Source organism: Schistocerca piceifrons, chromosome 8 (assembly GCF_021461385.2).
Source record: "Schistocerca piceifrons isolate TAMUIC-IGC-003096 chromosome 8, iqSchPice1.1, whole genome shotgun sequence".
In the NCBI taxonomy this organism is placed as follows: Eukaryota; Metazoa; Arthropoda; class Insecta; order Orthoptera; family Acrididae; genus Schistocerca; species Schistocerca piceifrons.
The window spans coordinates 359,726,082-359,745,663 of NC_060145.1; the positions used below are offsets into that span (position 1 = coordinate 359,726,082).

Genomic DNA, 19,582 nt, shown 5'->3' on the forward strand with positions numbered 1-19,582 from the left:
CACCTTGCCACTTTCGAAGCCCGTGAGTTGGGCGGAGCGCTCCGTTCTACTCTCTCACGACGTTAAATGACTACTGATGTCGCTGATACGGAGTACCTGGCAGTAAGAGGCAGCACAATGCACCTAATATGAAAAACGTATGTTACTGGAATTATCCGGATACTTTCGATCACATACTGTACCTCGTGATGCGAATGCAATAGCCGAGCGGCACAACGGTACTACGCTGAGCTGTTTTCACAGTGACAGAAACCTCACGACGGTACTTTTGCGTGTGTTGTTGGCACGTACGAGAAACCAAACGCTTCCGTGTTAGAATAATTGCATTTTGAAGGCTTTATCTCTGTTGTGGAGACAATTTTACATAAACAAATGTAATTACGTTATTACTCTGTAGCGAACCACTGGAGACCACGGATCTCTTAAACCGAAATACTCTCAAAATATCCATGAAAATTTTGTCGCTGAAGCTCGATTTACCTCGTTGATGATTCAGATGAAAGATAGTTCTCGGTAACAAAGTGAAGCAGATACTGGGTGATAAGTTTCTTAATGTACAGTAGGCGAATGGCGTAATAATAAAAGCAAACTGAACGGGCAGTGACAACATCTGTGATATATCAGGAGTATATAATCGTAATTATAAGACGTCATGAATTAACATCACTAGAATCGTTAGTAATTCATTAAGCGTCCAGACAGAACCGAGAAAGTAGTGAATCCACGGTAGAGCACTTTCCCGCGAAAATTAAGGATCGCAGTAACGATAGTCGGTCTGACGCACAGTTTTATTCTAGCAGGAAGTTTCAAACCAGCCTACACTCCACTGCGCAGTGAAAATTAATTCCTGTGTATTGATAGCTTCCTACTATATTAGTACATTTATCTGGATATGCATCTAAGGCATATTTGGTTATTGATCAGTCAAGAACTTGCTGAGGAGAGCTTTTGTAGTGATCGAACAGCTAGCTGGGGAAAAGGTTTTCTTCATTCGCAGTCCACTACCCGTATTTTCTTTCCGAACAGTTAGGTAATAAATAAGAGGGTTCTTCCTTTGTTAAGGTCTAACCGGCCGCTAAATAGAAACCAGGGTCGAAATCTGATGAAGCTTTGCACGGATGTGTTGTGCAGTGTCTCTGTATGCCCGTGAATCGCGTCACGTTGCTCCGTTCACTTCTGAGCGCACAGTGAACAGGTAAAGACGTCTAGATAAACAGTGTCTCACGCCAAGTATGAGAGATGTCGCCTGACTTCATGCTGCCCACATAACGTAGCTGTCACGCTTTTCTTTCTCGGTTGCACACTGCAGAGGCAATGAACACGCTCCTGCAGCGTTTCCGATGCGAAGAGTTTGACCACGCACCATACACTCCGTACTTTTTGGCTCCTTCTGATTTTCAGGTCTGCTTACTTGAACTGCTCACTATGAAGGCAACATTTTGGCGCATATAACAAGCTGCAGACGAGTGTAGAGAATTGGCGGAAATAACTGGCGGCTGATTTCTATGACGAGGGTACTCGGAAGCTGGCACAAAGCTACGACAGATGTCTAAATCGGAGCGGCGGCTATGTAGAGAAGTAGATGGAAGGTATAGCTATCAGTTGCAAATAAAGTATTTTTGATTTTCACTGCGCTTTCCATTTCGCGATCGATCGGACCTTAATAAAAGAACAGCTCTCGTCTCTTATACGTAACTGATTCAGTAGAGTGCAGCGCCGTGAAATGCGATATGTCTTATATTTCCCATTCCTTCAACAACCATAAATTAAATGGCTCTCCTGAAGGTACCACTGAATTCAGGAGCCACACATTAGTGACAGTTACCCTCTTAACTGAAGCTGGCACTATGGGACTTAACATCTGAGGTCATCAGTCCCCTAGACTTAGAACTACTTATACCTAACTAAGTACATCACACACATCCATGCCCGAGGCCGGATTCGAACCTGTGACAGTAGCAACAGCGCGGTTCCGGACTGAAGCGCCTAGAACCGCTCAGCCACCACGGCCGGCACCTGCGAGTTGGCGTCTCGTAAGAGTTAAGTTTCTTTAGCGGCAGTTACTGAACCGTTAGGCATACGATGTAGCTCAGGAGTAGTCAGTAGCAGCATTCCTATCTCGAATTCAGTAGGTCCTAGTACGTTTACGTAAATGAAAGGAAGATAAAGGTTTAATATACAGTCAATGGCAAAGTCATTAGAGACATAGCACAAGCGTGAATTGTAGAAAGAATGTGAAATAAGTCAGCCTTGTTATTTTCACCTTAAGGTATACGAGACCAGCTATGGAAAACTTAAATCTAGATACCCAGGCGGAGACTTGAACCTGCGTCCTTCTAAAGGCGAGTCTAGTGACTTACCGCTGCGCCATTCTGCTCGGTTGCGTGTGAGTAGCAAATTTGATTCAGCAGAAAAATCTTGCCTCAGTGAAAGACTAGTTTCAAAAGACGTGCATTATATCCAAATAGGAGCATCGCCATAAAAAGCAAGAGTCTTAGCTGAAACTTCAACAGTATATCTCATAATTTCGCTTGAAGCATCTCTTTACTTTCGGGGTGGCACGTCAGTAAGGTCCATTCACTCCAGAATGCAAAGTAAACACCATGCTATATTGAAATCCGAGAACCAATGCACGCACTCAGTTATTGGGGCACCTGCTGTTGCTATTCAAAATATGACGCTACTTGAGATTCAGATCACACACAAATTACAGCTAACTTGCAAGTCAGATTTAATTACAGAAAAATGGTCCAAAGAACAACAGTGATCGAACCTTTAAATTAGTGGTATGAAGGCAAACAAATCGCGCTACCATTGAGTATTCACGACAAAATTATCGTCGTTTCTCACGCGTCCCCTTCGGTCGCACAATGAAGGTCCCCGAAATCAGTCTGACAAAGGTCGAGCTGAAAATGTATGCAAACTCTGTTTCACATGCTGTCTAATGACGTGGAAACTGTCGCTTTATAATGGGACACGAGAAATTCTTTCACTAATACATGCGAATTTTTTCTCCTTGCTTAGAAGTTTTTTAAAAAAAGTCTAGGGGCAGAACATCAATATCTTGAAGAGAAATGAAACGCGTGAAAGTGAATAATTCATTCCAGCTTTATTGTACACGATTAACTATTACTCTTAAGACACTGTTTATCACTGCACCTGCTCTCTTACGTTTAAGTTTCTGTTTCTTGATGACAGTGAACATCGAGGGTCTCAGGAACGCCGTTCGCAGGCTAACGTCGCACAGCGAAACGCGTACCCCTTTGTCAGTATTACTTGTTGCCGCCCCTTTCACATTACACATAAATAAGCTGTCGTTTTTCTTGGAATAAATCCCTTAAAATGAACAAATTTGTGTGTTATATTTGCATATTTCTGATATTCGCCATGTGGGTAATTATTTGTAAGACTTACTGTTATGCAAGCAGAAATAAGTTAACTGAGGACGCCACAGTATTAACGAATGTTATTAATTTTTAGTGTTCGACGTTTAAGACAATCAGATAGGCAAGAGACATGTAATAACAACGAAGATGAATGATTATTATTTGTTTTTGTTCTGTTATGATTTTAAGTTTTATTATTTAATTCTCTTAATGGAATCATTTGACCCCTGCCAGCGGGAAATTAACATTAACTTGTTTCTGAAACCAGAAATGCGTCGACTTGCTCTGTCATTTATGGGAGCTATTTGGTGAACTGAACATTACAAGATGTATTATTGCAGTGTGTAAGTAATATATGTTATATACTGTCTTTTAAGAATCGCAAAAGTTTAAATAAGATTTTAATTAGAGTCGCAAAAGACGGTGTACAGATTATAATACCTGCATAACTACGACTGCGAAAGAAAAATCTAAAATTAAATAAGACAATATGTGTATAGTAGCGCACTCTGCAAATGGTAGTAGAAAATAAAAACAGGAATAAAAAAGTCGAAATTATAGTAACTTATTCACCTTAGTAAAGGTACTGAACTCGTGAATGATACCCTACAAAATATTTACTTGTAAGCGGGAGCCAAAGACATTTCTTTCACAAACGAGTCGATATGACTGAAGAAATCGACCGTTCTCCAAAGGAGCACTTCCTACAAGTGGTGAATAAAAAATGCATCGGACAACTCCGAAGTACACACGAAAGGCACGCCACTGGGTGTCAACGGAACTGATGTGCATATTTGCAGGTTGCACATGTCACGGTTTAGGTCTTAAATATGCCTGTCACAGCACGTTAGCGAGTCATTTCGTACATCAGTATGTGAAACAAGGTGAACAGAAACGAATAAGGTATTTATAATCAACTGAATTTTTTGGACCCTGACAATATCTCAATATTTCTTATTAAGATAAGCATGCTGAACTTGTTCTGAAGACGATAAAACTTATCAAATTAACAGAGGTGGGAATAATCGAGATAAGAAGTGAAATGCCCTTATCTATGGAAGAAGTTGAAAATCATGGTCCCGGAGAGAAAAATAATTTCTTTTTAAGAACGTTAAAAGAGGAACGGGTAAAGTAAGAAGAAAACTATTCGTGTTAACTGTACTTTCGTATTACGTTGTTGCAATGTTGTGGATTTATGCACGACCTGCTGATTTCTAGAAGTTCGAATCGCTTAGTACGAAAGAAATAGAAGCAAATAATCCAATTGCATTCTAAGATGGACCCAAAATGCTGTTAGGGTGTCGTGTGATGCAATACAACACGCTTACTTGGACAATCGAAGTTAACTGTGGACAAAATAATTCTTTAAACTGACCCAGTAACCCGCAGATGGGCTTCAAAACTGCAGGTTAAAATTTTTGCACATGAAATGAAACAAATATACAATGATTTACTTGTAATTCCTATACAGGGAACATAGAAATGTTTCTCCTAGTAAAAACAGAAACTGAGAGCTTATATTTGCAGGTACTGAATTCAAAATTGAGAAACACAGCATGTGGCATATAGGCATTACTGATTCACCGTGAGCGAAGATATATATCCCGCAACCAATAACAATGTTAGTAGATTATTAATTTTTTTTAACGAACAGGTAATAGTTTAAAACTGTGAAGTAACCACAAGTAGCATATGATTTTCTTTGTTAGCAGTGTCTCTCATCAGACGCGATCATCTTCAGAAATTTAGTAGTCACAGTTTATTAAATGTGTCTGGTTGTGCACAGCACCAACGTCGGACCAAAGACACTTCGATGTTGGCACTGCACACAGCCACATACATGAAACGTGTGGTCGTTGGCTACTAAATTTCTGAAAACAATCACGTCTGATGAGCAAAACCGATAATGAGTTTATGTGCGACTCGTGGCAGCTCCAGAGTTTTATTTCTTACGGACGCTGTTCCCCTGCAGGTGTTTCCTGCTGTCGCTTAACATAATGGTTTCGTGAAGCAAAAAGAAGACAGTGAAAGATACATACTTTGTAAATAAAACTCCGTCGCCTGTCTGTATTCCGGTTGTTCAGGTTTTTATTTCACAGTGAAAATTCTATCACCATTGTTTCCGAAATTCTCTCGAGGTTGTCTATCAGGACCTGTCGAAGCAGACGTACCTGCATACTGCGAAAACGTGATCCACTGATGGTCAGTAGTGAGCGACTCTTGGAAATTTTAATTATGGGGTTCTTCTCTGGAATACGTATCGGAAATAAAACCTTGAAACATGAAATACAGATAATCCACTGACTTTTAGTCACAAAAATACTTATATTAATTTCATGGTAGTTACATATTTCCGTCTACATTGTATGATTATTTGCAATGGGTATGGAGCCACTCGTCCTCATGCATGGAGGAATAATAAAGTTTGAAATGATATTTAAGTTACAAAAACTGAAAGTAACTAGGTCATCACGCTTTCTCGATGAGGCGTTGTCCTCTTAGAAGATCAGGTTTTCTGCCGCTAATCAGTGACGCACTTGCAAGATATTTCGATGGTGTAAATCTCAGTCTTCATCAAGTGCTCCCTGCTACAGCCTCAGTGAGCACCAGATGAAGACTGCGAACTATGTGATCAAAACGTCGTGCGACGTGGATTACCGGCGGAAAATCGGATGTTTTCTGATGATTATTGGGACAATAGGTTAGTTAACCGAAGTTTAGTAACATAAATAGTTCCTGTATCTAAGTGTTTTGCATTCCTTCACGTCTGAAAAACAGCACCAGCGATTCGGAACGTTTCGTAAATAAATAGATGTTAAAAAATTGAGAATTTCTTAACGTTGTGACTGGATGCAGTATGCACATGTAATATTCACAAGCTTTTGACGTGCATAAAAGTTATTTGGTAAAACAGATTCGCTGTGCTGAAATTCTAGCCAGTTTTGTCACACTTACCACCGGTGGATCCAGTTTTCGCAGTGCGCAGGTGCGTCTGCTTCGACAGTTCGTGATCTAGAACCTCGAGAAAATTTAGGAAATAATGGTGACGGAGCTTTAACTCTGAAAAAAAAACCTGAACAACCGGAATACAGACAGTGGTCTGACTTTTATTTAGAAAGTATATATCTTTCACTGTCTTCTTCTGTTTCCGTTGCAATAACTGATAGTAACTAGGTCATCACGCTTTCACGGGAAGGTGTTGTCCTCTTGGAAAATCGGGTTTTCTGCCGGTAATCCGCGACGCCGTTGCAAGATATTTCGATCGCGTGAATCTCAGTCTTCATCAAGTGCTCCCTGCTACAGACACAGTGAGCAACAGATGAAGGTTGCGAGCTATGTGATCAAAACATCGTGCAAGTGCGACGCGGATTGCCCGCAGAAAATCCGATTTTTTCAGATGATTATTGGGACAACAGTTTAGCTTCAGCTTAGTGAACGGAAGTTCAGTAACGAAAATAGTTCCCAGATCTAAATGTTTTGCATTCCTTCATGTCTGAAAAATTGCACCGGCGATTCGGAACGCTTCCTAAATAAATAGATGTTAAAAATTGAGAATCCCTTAACGTTGTGACTGGATGCATTATTCACATGTAATATTGACAAGCTTTCGACGTGCATAAAAAGAGATTCGCTGTGCTAAAAGTCTAGCCCATTTTGTCACACTTACCACCGGTGGATCAGGTTTTCGCAGTGCGCAGGTGCGTCTGCTTCGACAGTTCGTGATCTAGAACCTCGAGAAAATTTCGGAAATAATGGTACGGGGCCTTAACTCTGAAACAAAAACATGAACAACCGGAATACAGACAGTGGTCAGATTTTTATTTAGAAAGTATATATCTTTCACTGTCTTCGTATGCTTCACGAAATTATTACGTTAAGCGACAGCACGCAAAGCCTGCAGGGGGAACAGCGTCCGTAAGAAATGAAACTATGTGACAGCTTAAAACAAAACGAAAATGAAGGTTCCTATGTTTGGAAAAGAAGCAGATATTCAACAAGGGAGCTGTTACACTTGGCGACACTTTTCAACCTGTTACAAATTAGAGACCTACCTATTCATCAAGTGGCGGTATTTCAGATGGAGCTGTGGTCACAAAGTGTGGACTAGTTAGGAGAGAGACAGAGAGAGGAAGGAGCTGTTGTGTGTGTCTGCAGCTGCCTGTGAAACGAGAGCGGCAGAGGACGCGCCGGCCGCGTAGCTTGTGCGCGTGCGTGCCGCGGGTCGTGCTGCTGGCGGGGAGGTGTCCGCGCTACTGCCGCGCCGCGCTCCGCCTCACCAGCAGGTGGGCCGGCTGCCCTGCCGGCCGTGTACGCAGGCCTGGCTGGTGACGACACACGGTACACGTTGCACGCCACCGACAGATGGCACCAAGCCAGCCTGCTCCCTCATCTATGTGCGCAGGCCGAGATAAGACATCGGTGATGCTCACCCATTCACAGGCCAGTGCACCTGAACAAGATCAGGTACCAGTCGGTACTCTCAACAATGGTCAACACGTACCTTTTGAGTGAAAAAATTGACTCTCCGATCTTTATAATGGTAAATATTTACGTTTAGGAGTGGATTAAGAGGGAGATAGTGGGGGTAGATAAGAGAAAGGAGAGACTTCTAGGAATTTACTCGACTTAACTAGTGAAGGTAGGGACATGAATCATGGGTGGTGCGGGTCAGGAACTAGCGGAGACTATGGCCTCGGGCATTAAGGAATCTACGTCTACATTCACACTCCGCAAGCTACCGTACATTGCGAGGCGAAGTGTACCCTGTACCACTGTTGGTCAATTCCTTCAATGTTCCACTCGCAAATGGAGCGAAGGAAAAGCCACTGTCCATATGTCTCCGCGTGATTCTTAATATCTCTGATCTTTGTTGTCCTTAGGCGAAATACACGTAGGTGGCAATAGAATCGTTCTGCAGTCAGCTCCAAATGCCATTTCTCAACAATGTTCCTGGGAAAGAACGTCTCCTTCCCTCCAAGGCTTCCCATTTGAGCTCCGGAAGGTTGTCTGCAATACTTGAGCGTTGTTAGAACCTATCGGTGCCAAATATAGCAGCCTGCGTGTGAATTGATTCGATGTCTTCCTACAGTTCGACTACAGTCCGAGTGAGTCGAACTAGTGTCCTGTATGCAGTCTTCCTCACAGATCAACAACACTTTCCTAAAACTCTCAAAATAAACTGAAGACTAGCATACGCCTCACCTGACTACACTACTGGCCATTAAAATTGCTACACCACGAAGAAATGCGAATGATAAACGGGTATTCATTGGACAAATATACTAGAACTGACATGTGATTACATTTTCACGCAATTTGGGTTCATAGGTCCTGAGAAATCAGAACCCAGAACAACCACCTCTGGCCGTAATAACGGCCTTGATACGCCTGGGCATTGAGTCAAACAGAGCGTGGATGGCGTGTACAGGTACAACTGCCCATGCAGCTTCAACACGATACCACAGTTCATCAAGATTAGTGACTGGCGTATTGTGACGAGCTAATTGCTCGGCCACCATTGGCCGGACGCTTTCAATTGGTGAGAGATCTGGAGAATGTGCTGGGCAAGGCAGCAGTCGAACATTTTCTGTATCCACAAAGGCCCGTAAAGGACCTACTACATGCGGTCGTGCATTATCTTGCTGAAATGTGGGGTTTCGCAGGGATCGAATGAAGGGTATAGCCACGGGTCGTAACACATCTGAAATGTAACGTCCACTGTTCAATGTGCCGTCATTGCGAACAAGAGGTGATCGGGACGTGTAACCAATGGCACCACATACCATCACGCCGGGTGATACGTCAGTATGGCGATGACGAATACACGCTTCCAACGTGCGTTCACAGCGATGTCGCCAAACACGGATGCGACCATCATAATGGTGTAAACAGAACCTGGAGTCATTCCGAAAAAATGATGTTTTGCCATTCGTGCACCCAGGTTCGTCGTTGAGTACACCATCGCAGGCGCTCCTGTCTGTGATGCAGCGTCAAGGGTAACCGCAGCCATGGTCTCCGAGCTGATAGTCCATGCTGCTGCAAACTTCGTCGAACTGTTCGTGCAGATGGGTGTTGTCTTGCAAACGTCCCCATCTGCTGACTCGGGGATCGAGACGTGGCTGCACGATCCGTTACAGCCATGCGTATAAGATGCCTGTCATCTCGACTGATAGTGATACGAGGCCGTTGGGATTCAGCACGGCGTTCCGTATTACCCTCCTGAACTCACCGATTCCATATTCTGCTAACATTCATTGTATCTCGACCAACGCAAGCAGCAATGTCGTGATACTATAAACCTCTATCGCGATAGGCTACAATCCGACCTTTATCTAAGTCGGTAAACGCGATGGTACGCATTTCTCCTCCTTACACGAGACGTCACAACGCCGGTCAACTGCTGTTTGTGTATGAGAAATTGGTTGGAAACTTTCCTCATGTCAGCACGTAGTAGGTGTCGCCACCGGTGCCAACCTTGTGTGAATGCTCTGAAAAGCTAAGCATTAGCATATCATAGTATCTTCCTCCTGTCGGTTAAATTTCGCGTATGTAGCACGTCATCTTCGTGGTGTAGCAATTTTAATGGCCAGTAGTGTAGATTCTCACGTTCTCGTCCCATTTCATATCGCTTTGCGACATTAGGCCTAGATGTTTAACCAATGTGACTGTGGCAAGCAGCATGCCACTAATGCTGTATTCGAATATTACAGGTTTTTTTTTGCTACTCATCTGTTTCAGCTAGCGTTTCTCTGCATTAAAAGCTAGCTCCCATGCATTAGACAAACTAGTTCCGTCAAAGTCATCTTAGACACTCCTCCAGTCACTCATCGATGATACCTTTCCGTACACAAAAGCTTCATCACCAAAAAGCTGCATATTACTGCTCACCCTGTCGGACAGATTATTTATGTATATAGAGAACAAATCTGCCCCCATCACACTTTTCTGTTGCACTCTTGACGATATCCTTGTCTCTCTTCGTCGAGAGCAACAAAAATGGTTATGGTACTTAGAAAGTCTTCGAACGACTCGATTAAATTCGAACTCGTTCTGTATGCTCATACCTTCGTTACAAGTCCACAGCAGGACGCCGTGTCAAATGCTTTTTAGAAATCTAGGAATATGGAATGTGCCTGTTGGCTTCCATACATGGTTCGCAGAATATCACGTGAGAAAACGGCAAGCTGAGCGATACTTTCCATAACCGAGTTGATTAGTGGACAGCACCTTTTTTTCTCAATAATTGTATTATATAGGGTGGTCCATTGATAGTGACTGGGCCAAATATCTCACGAAACAAGCATCAAACGAAAAAACTACAAAGAACGAAACTCGTCTAGCTTGAGGGGGAAACCTGATGACGTTATGGTTGGCCCGCTAGATGGCGCTGCCATAGGACAAACAGATATCAACTGTATTTTTTTAAATAGGAACCCACATTTTAATACATATCAGTGTAGTACGTAAAGAAATATGAATGTTTCAGTTGGACCACTTGTTTCGCTTTGTGATAGATGGCCCTGTAATAGTCACAAACGTATAAGTACGTGGTATCACGCAACATTCCGCCAGTGCGGACGGTATTTGCTTAGTGATACATTACCCGTATTAAATTGGACCGTTTACCAATTGCGGAAAAGGTCGATATCGAGTTGATGTATGGCTATTGTCATCAAAATGTCCAACGGGCGCGTGCTATGTATGCTGCTGGGTATCCTGGACGACATCATCCAAGTGTCCGGACCGTTCGCCGGATAGTTACGTTATTTAAGGAAACAGGAAGTGTTCAGCCACATGTGAAACGTCAACCACGACCTGCAACAAATGATGAAGTAGGTGTTTTAGCTGCTGACGCAGCTAATACGCACATCAGTAGCAGAGAAATTGCGCGAGAATTGGGAATCTGAAAAACGTCGGTGTTGAGAATGCTACATCAACATCGATTGCACACCTACCATATTTCAATCCATCAGCAATTGCATGACGACGACTTTGAACGTCGTGTACAGTTCTGCCACTGGGCACAAGAGAAATTACGGGACGATGACAATTTTTTTGCACGCGCTCTATTTAGCGACCAAGCATCATTCACCAACAGCGGTAACGTTAACCGGCATAATATGCACTATTGGGCAATGGAAAATCCACGATCGCTGCGACAAGTGGAACATCAGCGACGTTGGCGGGTTAATGTAGGGTGCGGCATTATGGGAGGGAGGATAATTGGACCCAATTTTATCGATGGCAATCTAAATGGTGCAATGTATGCTGATTTCCTACGTAATGTTCTACCGATGTTACTACAAGATGTTTCACTGCATGACAGAATGGCGATGTACTTCCAACATGATGGATGTCCGGCACATAGCTCGCGTGCGTTTGAAGCGGTATTGAATAGCATGTTTCATGACAGGTGGATTGGTCGTCGAAGCACCATACCATGGCCGACATATTCACCGGATCTGACGTCCCCGGATTTCTTTCTGTGGGGAAAGCTGAAGGATATTTGCTCTCGTGATCCGCCGACAAGCCTGACAACATGCGTCAGCCAATTGTCAATGCATGTGCGAACATTACGGAAGGCGAACTACTCGCTGTTTAGTTGAATGTCGTTACACATATTGCCAAATACATTGAGGTTGACGGACATCATTTTGAGCATTTATTGCATTAATGTGGTATTTACAGGTAATCATGCTGCAACAGCATGCGTTCTCAGAAATGATAAGTTCACAAATGCACGTGTATCACATTGGAACGGCCGAAATAAAATGTTCAAACGTACCTACGTTCTGTATATTAATTTAAAAAACCTACCGCCAGCCGGAGTGCCCGAGCGGTTCTAGGCGCTACAGTCTAGAACCACGCGACCGCTACGGTCGCAGGTTCGAATCCTGTCTCGGGCATGGATGTGTGTGATGTCCTGAGGTTAGTTAGGTTTAAGTAGTTCTAAGTTCTAGGGGACTGATGACCTCAGAAAAGTCCCATAGTGCTTAGAGCCATTTGAACCAAAAGACCTACCTGTTACCAACTGTTGGTCTATAATTGTGAGTCATATGTTTGTGAGTATTACAGCGCCGTCTATCACAAAGCGAAACAAGTGGTCCAACTGAAACATTCATATTTCTTTACGTACAACACTAATATGTACACTCCTGGAAATGGAAAAAAGAACACATTGACACCGGTGTGTCAGACCCACCATACTTGCTCCGGACACTGCGAGAGGGCTGTACAAGCAATGATCACACGCACGGCACAGCGGACACACCAGGAACCACGGTGTTGGCCGTCGAATGGCGCTAGCTGCGCAGCATTTGTGCACCGCCGCCGTCAGTGTCAGCCAGTTTGCCGTGGCATACGGAGCTCCATCGCAGTCTTTAACACTGGTAGCATGCCGCGACAGCATGGACGTGAACCGTATGTGCAGTTGACGGACTTTGAGGGAGGGCGTATAGTGGGCATGCGGGAGGCCGGGTGGACGTACCGCCGAATTGCTCAACACGTGGGGCGTGAGGTCTCCACAGTACATCGATGTTGTCGCCAGTGGTCGGTGGAAGGTGCACGTGCCCGTCGACCTGGGACCGGACCGCAGCGACGCACGGATGCACGCCAAGACCGTAGGATCCTACGCAGTGCCGTAGGGGACCGCACCGCCACTTCCCAGCAAATTAGGGACACTGTTGCTCCTGGGGTATCGGCGAGGACCATTCGCAACCGTCTCCATGAAGCTGGGCTACGGTCCCGCACACCGTTAGGCCGTCTTCCGCTCGCGCCCCAACATCGTGCAGCCCGCCTCCAGTGGTGTCGCGACAGGCGTGAATGGAGGGACGAATGGAGACGTGTCGTCTTCAGCGATGAGAGTCGCTTCTGCCTTGGTGCCAATGATGGTCGTATGCGTGTTTGGTGCCGTGCAGGTGAGCGCCACAATCAGGACTGCATACGACCGAGGCACATAGGGCCAACACCCGGCATCATGGTGTGGGGATCGATCTCCTACACTGGCCGTACACCACTGGTGATCGTCGAGGGGACACTGAATAGTGCACGGTACATCCAAACCGTCATCGAATCCATCGTTCTACCATTCCTAGACCGGCAAGGGAACTTCCTGTTCCAACAGGACAATGCACGTCCGCATGTACCCCGTGCCACCCAACGTGCTCTAGAAGGTGTAAGTCACCTACCCTGGCCAGCAAGATCTCCGGATCTGTCCCCCATTGAGCATGTTTGGGACTGGATGAGGCGTCGCCTCACGCGGTCAGCACGTCCAGCACGAACGCTGGTCCAACTGAGGCGTCAGGTGGAAATGGCACGGCAAGCCGTTCCACAGGACTACATCCAGCATCTCTACGATCGTCTCCATGGGAGAATAGCAGCCTGCATTGCTGCGAAAGGTGGATATACACTGTACTAGTGCCAACATTGTGCATGCTCTGTTGCCTGTGTCTATGTGCCTGTGGTTCTGTCAGTGTGATCATGTGATGTATCTGACCCCAGGAATGTGTCAATAAAGTTTCCCATTCCTGCGATAATGAATTCACGGCGTTCTTATTTCAATTTCCAGGAGTGTATTAAAATATGAGTTCCTATTTAAAAAAATACAGTTGATATCCGTTTGTCCTATGGCAGCGCCATCTAGCGGGCCAACCATAGCGTCATCAGGATTCCCCCTCAAGCTAGACGAGTTTCGTTCTTTGTAGTTTTCTTGTTTCACGCTTATTTCGTGAGATATTTGGCCCGGTCACGATCAGTAGACCACCCTGTATTTGAAATGAGAATTTCTTCAAGATGGATACGTTGCTAGGACTTCTCCCATCTACGTAGTTCAGAAAACATGGTGTTGGACGTAAGGCTCCAGAGGGCACAACTTAAGAAGCACCCATTAAAATCGGGCTGGTTGTGTTCAGCAGCGTGTTCCGCCCCTGGGAGGACGACTCTACCCTTGGCTGCAGCTGGGTGGTGGCTATTCACTTGCGTCAACAGCTGGTCGGTGGTCATGTTCTAGCAAAATGGGAAGTGCACAAATTACAGCAGAGCTGGCGTGTGACGTGACTGCTCTAACAGGTGGCTCTGACTCTGAAAGTTGGGATAGGCCTGTGAAAGGCCCGGAGGAATATCTGTTGTTGTTGTGGTGGTCTTCAGTCCTGAGACTGGTTTGATGCAGCTCTCCATGCTACTCTATCCTGTGCAAGCTTTTTCATCTCCCAGTACCTACTGCAACCTACATTCTTCTGAATCTGCTTAGTGTATTCATCTCTTGGTCTCCCTCTACGATTTTTACCCTCCACGCTGCCCTCCAATACTAAATTGGTGATGCCTTGATGCCTCAGAACATGTCCTACCAACCGATCCCTTCCTCTGGTCAAGTTGTGCCACAAACTTCTCTTCACCCCAATCCTATTCAATACTTCCTCATTAGTTATGTGATCTGCCCATCTAATCTTCAGCATTCTTCTGTAGCACCACATTTCGAAAGCTTCTATTCTCTTCTTGTCCAAACTATTTATCGTCCATGTTTCACTTCCATACATGGCTACACTCCATACGAATACTTTCAGAAATGACTTCCTGACACTTAAATCTATACTGGATGTCAACAAATTTCTCTTCTTCAGAAAAGCTTTCCTTGCCATTGCCAGCCTACATTTTATATCCTCTCTACTTCGACCATCATCAGTTATTTTGCTCCCCAAATAGAAAAACTCCTTTACTACTTTAAGTGCCTCATTTCCTAATCTAATTCCCTCAGCATCACCCGACTTAATTAGACTACATTCCATTATCCTTGTTTTGCTTTTGTTGATGTTCATCTTATATCCTCCTTTCAAGACACTGTCCATTCCATTCAACTGCTCTTCCAAGTCCTTTGCTGTCTCTGACAGAATTACAATGTCATCGGCGAACCTCAAAGTTTTTATTTCTTCCCCATGGATTTCAATACCTACTTCGAATTTTCTTTTGTTTCCTTTACTGCTTGCTCAATATACAGATTGAACAACATCGGGAAGAGGCTACAACCCTGTCTTACTCCCTTCCCAACCACTGCTTCCCTTTCATGTCCCTCGACTCTTATAACTGCCATCTGGTTTCTGTACAAATTGTAAATAGCCTTTCGCTCCCTGTATTTTACCCCTGCCACCTTTAGAATTTGGAAGAGAGTATTCCAGTCAACATTGTCAAAAGCTTTCTCTAAGTCTACAAATGCTAGAAACGTAGGTTTGCCTTTCCTTAATCTTTCTTCTAAGATAAGTCGTAAGGTCAGTATTGCCTCACGTGTTCCAGTGTTTTTACGGAATCCAAACTGATCTTCCCCGAGGTTGGCTTCTACTAGTTTTTCCATTCGTCTGTAAAGAATTCGTGTTAGTATTTTGCAGTTGTGACTTATTAAGCTGATAGTTCGGTAATTTTCACATCTGTCAACACCTGCTTTCTTTGGGATTGGAATTATTATATTCTTCTTGAAGTCTGAGGGTATTTCGCCTGTTTCATACATCTTGCTCACCAGATGGTAGAGTTTTGTCAGGACTGGCTCTCCCACGGCCGTCAGTAGTTCCAATGGAATATTGTCTACTCCGGGGGCCTTGTTTCGACTCAGGTCTTTCAGTGCTCTGTCAAACTCTTCACGCAGTATCATATCTCCCATTTCATCTTCATCTACATCCTCTTCCATTTCCATAATATTGTCCTCAAGTACATCGCCCTTGTATAGACCCTCTATATACTCCTTCCACCTTTCTGCTTTCCCTTCTTTGCTTAGAACTGGGTTTCCGTCTGAGGTCTTGATATTCATACAAGTCGTTCTCTTATCTCCAAAGGTCTCTTTAATTTTCCTGTAGGCGGTATCTATCTTACCCCTAGTGAGATAGGCCTCTACATCCTTACATTTGTCCTCTAGCCATCCCTGCTTAGCCATTTTGCACTTCCTGTCGATCTCATTTTTGAGACGTTTGTATTCCTTTTTGCCTGTTTCACTTACTGCATTTTTATATTTTCTCCTTTCATCAATTAAATTCAATATTTCTTCTGTTACCCAATGATTTCTACTAGCCCTCGTCTTTTTACCTACTTGATCCTCTGCTGCCTTCACTACTTCATCCCTCAAAGCTACCCATTCTTCTTCTACTGTATTTATTTCCCCCATTCCTGTCAATTGCTCCCTTATGCTCTCCCTGAATCTCTGTACAACCTCTGGTTCTTTTAGTTTATCCAGGTCCCATCTCCTTAAATTCCCACCTTTTTGCAGTTTCTTCAGTTTTAATCTACGGAATATCTGTAGGGTGTGTATATCGGACGTGTTTCTTATACGGGTGTGAACCTTGCAGCATAGGATTATGACATTCCACTAGACTCGTCACAACCCCTCATCCCAATCGAGCTATAGCGCTGACACAATGTTGTAGGCCTTAAACCACGTCAACGTGTGTGTGTGTGTGTGTGTGTGTGTGTGTGTGTGTGTGTGTGCGTGTGTGTGTGTGTGTGTGTGTGTTTGTGTGTGGCATTACAATTTAAGTAACATAATTCATATATGATGGCATTTACATACAGATCTGTTTTAAGAATGGGACAAGCTGTCGGTCTTGGCCTTATAGTGGAAACCATCCCTGCATGTGCCTGAAGTAATTAAAGTAAACCTAAATCAGTATGGCTGGATGAAAACTGGAACCTCTGCTCTCTCTAATACAAGGCCAGTCTGTTTGAAACAGTGCTGCCCCATTCGCTTTATCTCTAGTGTGCAGTACTGTTTTACAAAGATGTTACTTAATAATGTAAAATATTAGTGTTTCTCTTTTCATTACTGTACACACATTGTTTCATAACACTACGCACATTATCAGCTGATGTCAGGACCATAGGGGAGATCCTTGGTTTCTATTTTGTGTACTGCAACTTCTCATTTGCTAGCCTGAAAAACTGATTCAGCATCCTTCTGTAAGGACTGAGATGTTGACCTTAGAAAGAGAATACGCTGTTAGTTTCATACACTGCATAGCTTTGGGAGTTAAGTATTTCCAAATTAGAGAAAACCAAGGAAGAAACATATTGTGAAAGTGTTAAGTGAAATGGTATATGATTTACTTTCATTATGATTTATACACTGAACTTCCAAAGAAACTGGTATAGATATGCGTATTCAAATACAGAGGTATGTAAACAGGCAGAATATTGCGCTGCGGTCGGTAACGCCTATATATGACAACAAGTTCAAATGTTCAAATGTGTGTGAAATCTTATGGGACTTAACTGCTAAGATCATCAGTCCCTAAGCTTACACACTACTTAACCTAAATTATCCTAAGGACAAACACACACACCCGTGCCCGAGGGAGGACTCGAACGATGAAGCGGGGATTTTTCCGTGCGACCGTTTCGCGAGTGTACCGTGAATATCAGGAATTCTGTAAAACATCAAATCTCCTACATCGCTGCGGCCGGAAAAAAATCCTGCAAGAACGGGACCAACGGCTATTGAAGAAAGGCGTTCAACGTGACAGAAGTGCAACCCTTCCGCAAATTGCTGCGGATTTCAGTGCTGGGCCGTCAACAAGTGTCAGCGTGCCAATCATTCAACGAAACATCGACATGGGTTTCTGTAGCCGAAGTCCGACTCGTGTATCCTTGATGACTGCACGACACAGAGGTTTACTCCTCGCCTGGGCCCGTTACCACCGACATTGGACTGTTGATGACTGGAAACATGTTGACTCGTCGGACGAGTCTCGTTTCAAATTATATCGAACGCATGGAAGTGTACTGGTATGAAGACAACCTCATGAATCCATGGGCCCTGCGTGTCTGCAGGGGACTGTCCAAGCTGGTGGAGGCTCTGTAATGGTGTGGGGTGTGTGCAGTTGGAGTATATGGGACCCCAAATACATCTAGATACGGTTCTGTCAGGTGACACGTACGTAAGCATCCTGTCTGATCACCTGCATCCATTCGTGTCCATTGTTCATTCCGACGGATTTAGGCAATTCTAGCAGGACAATGCGATACCCCACACGTCAAGAATTGCTACCGAATGCCTCCAGGAACACTCTTCCGAGTTTAAACACTTCAGCTGGCCACTAAACTCAACAGACATGAACATTATTGATCATATCTGAAATGCCTTGCAACGTGCTGTTCCACGCCCCTTCTCTTATGGATTTATGGACAGCCCTGCAGGATTCATGGTGTCAATTCCCTCCAGCACTATATCAAACATTAGTCGAGTCCATGTCACGTCGTGTTGCGACACTTCTGCGTGCTCGCTGGGGCCCTACACGATATTGGGCAGGTGTAACAGTTTCTTTGTCTCTTTAGTGTATGCGTTACATTTTTTTACCAAATGGTGTTATCTTAGTAATTGCTCAATGTATAGAATATATTGTTTAACACGTATTTTAACAGTATTTTTAAAAAAAGATTTTTAGTAATGTCGTTAATCTCCATTGGTAATGTATTGTACAGTTTAATTCTTTTGTAGAGAATGAGTTTTTGAGCTTTACGTTTGTTCTTTTTCGGTTAACGTAAGTTCAGCATAGCTCCTGTTTCTTGGTGATGGACAGATCTGTTAGTGTAATTAACAACGTTACTTTTTATGTTTACAGGTGATTGGTAACGAACTCACATAATGTAGTAAGAATCCTCAGTGTTCTGAACGGACCTTCACAATGAGCTCGGCTTCTATTTCTGATTATTATACTCATGGTCATTTTCTCTAAAGTGTATACATACTTTGTGCAGTTGTTTCCAGAAAGACACTGGCTGTTATATTATGATAACAGGACTTCAAGGTCACATCATACTGATGACATTCTGTTTTCAGGTATCTTTGTAAGTTCACACCACTCTAGGTGAGAATCAATAACCATTCCTAGAAATTTTGTATTTGTTACGAAGTCTATAGAGGTACCATCTATAATTAATTTGACAGTCTTGTTTTCCTTCTTCAAACTGACATTCATGGCATGTGTTTTCTTCATTTTCAACTTCACCTAATTGTATAATGACCAACAACAAACTTCCTTGAGGGTTTCATTTTGTTTTTGTGCAAAGATATCTCAGTGACTAGATCTCTTTTTTCTCAGTGACTAACACTGTTGGGAAAGTCACTGACCTGCATCAGGAATAGTAATGGTTCTAATACGTTACCTTGAAGAACTCCTATGATAATGTATTTTGGTTCCGATAAGTGTTTTACTAAAAATTTA

General features: G+C 43.6%; 1 protein-coding gene across 1 annotated transcript in view; it reads right to left on the bottom strand.

Annotated features, from left to right (window-relative positions):
* The window catches only part of LOC124711277 (aquaporin AQPAn.G-like), a 188,632-nt gene extending 181,005 nt beyond the window's left edge, over nucleotides 1-7,627 (bottom strand). Inside the window, exon 1 of the mRNA XM_047241272.1 lies at nucleotides 7,439-7,627. The gene's annotated coding sequence lies outside the window, so the exon portion shown is untranslated. The remainder of the gene's footprint in view (nucleotides 1-7,438) is intronic.
* Between the last annotated feature and the right edge of the window lie 11,955 nt (nucleotides 7,628-19,582).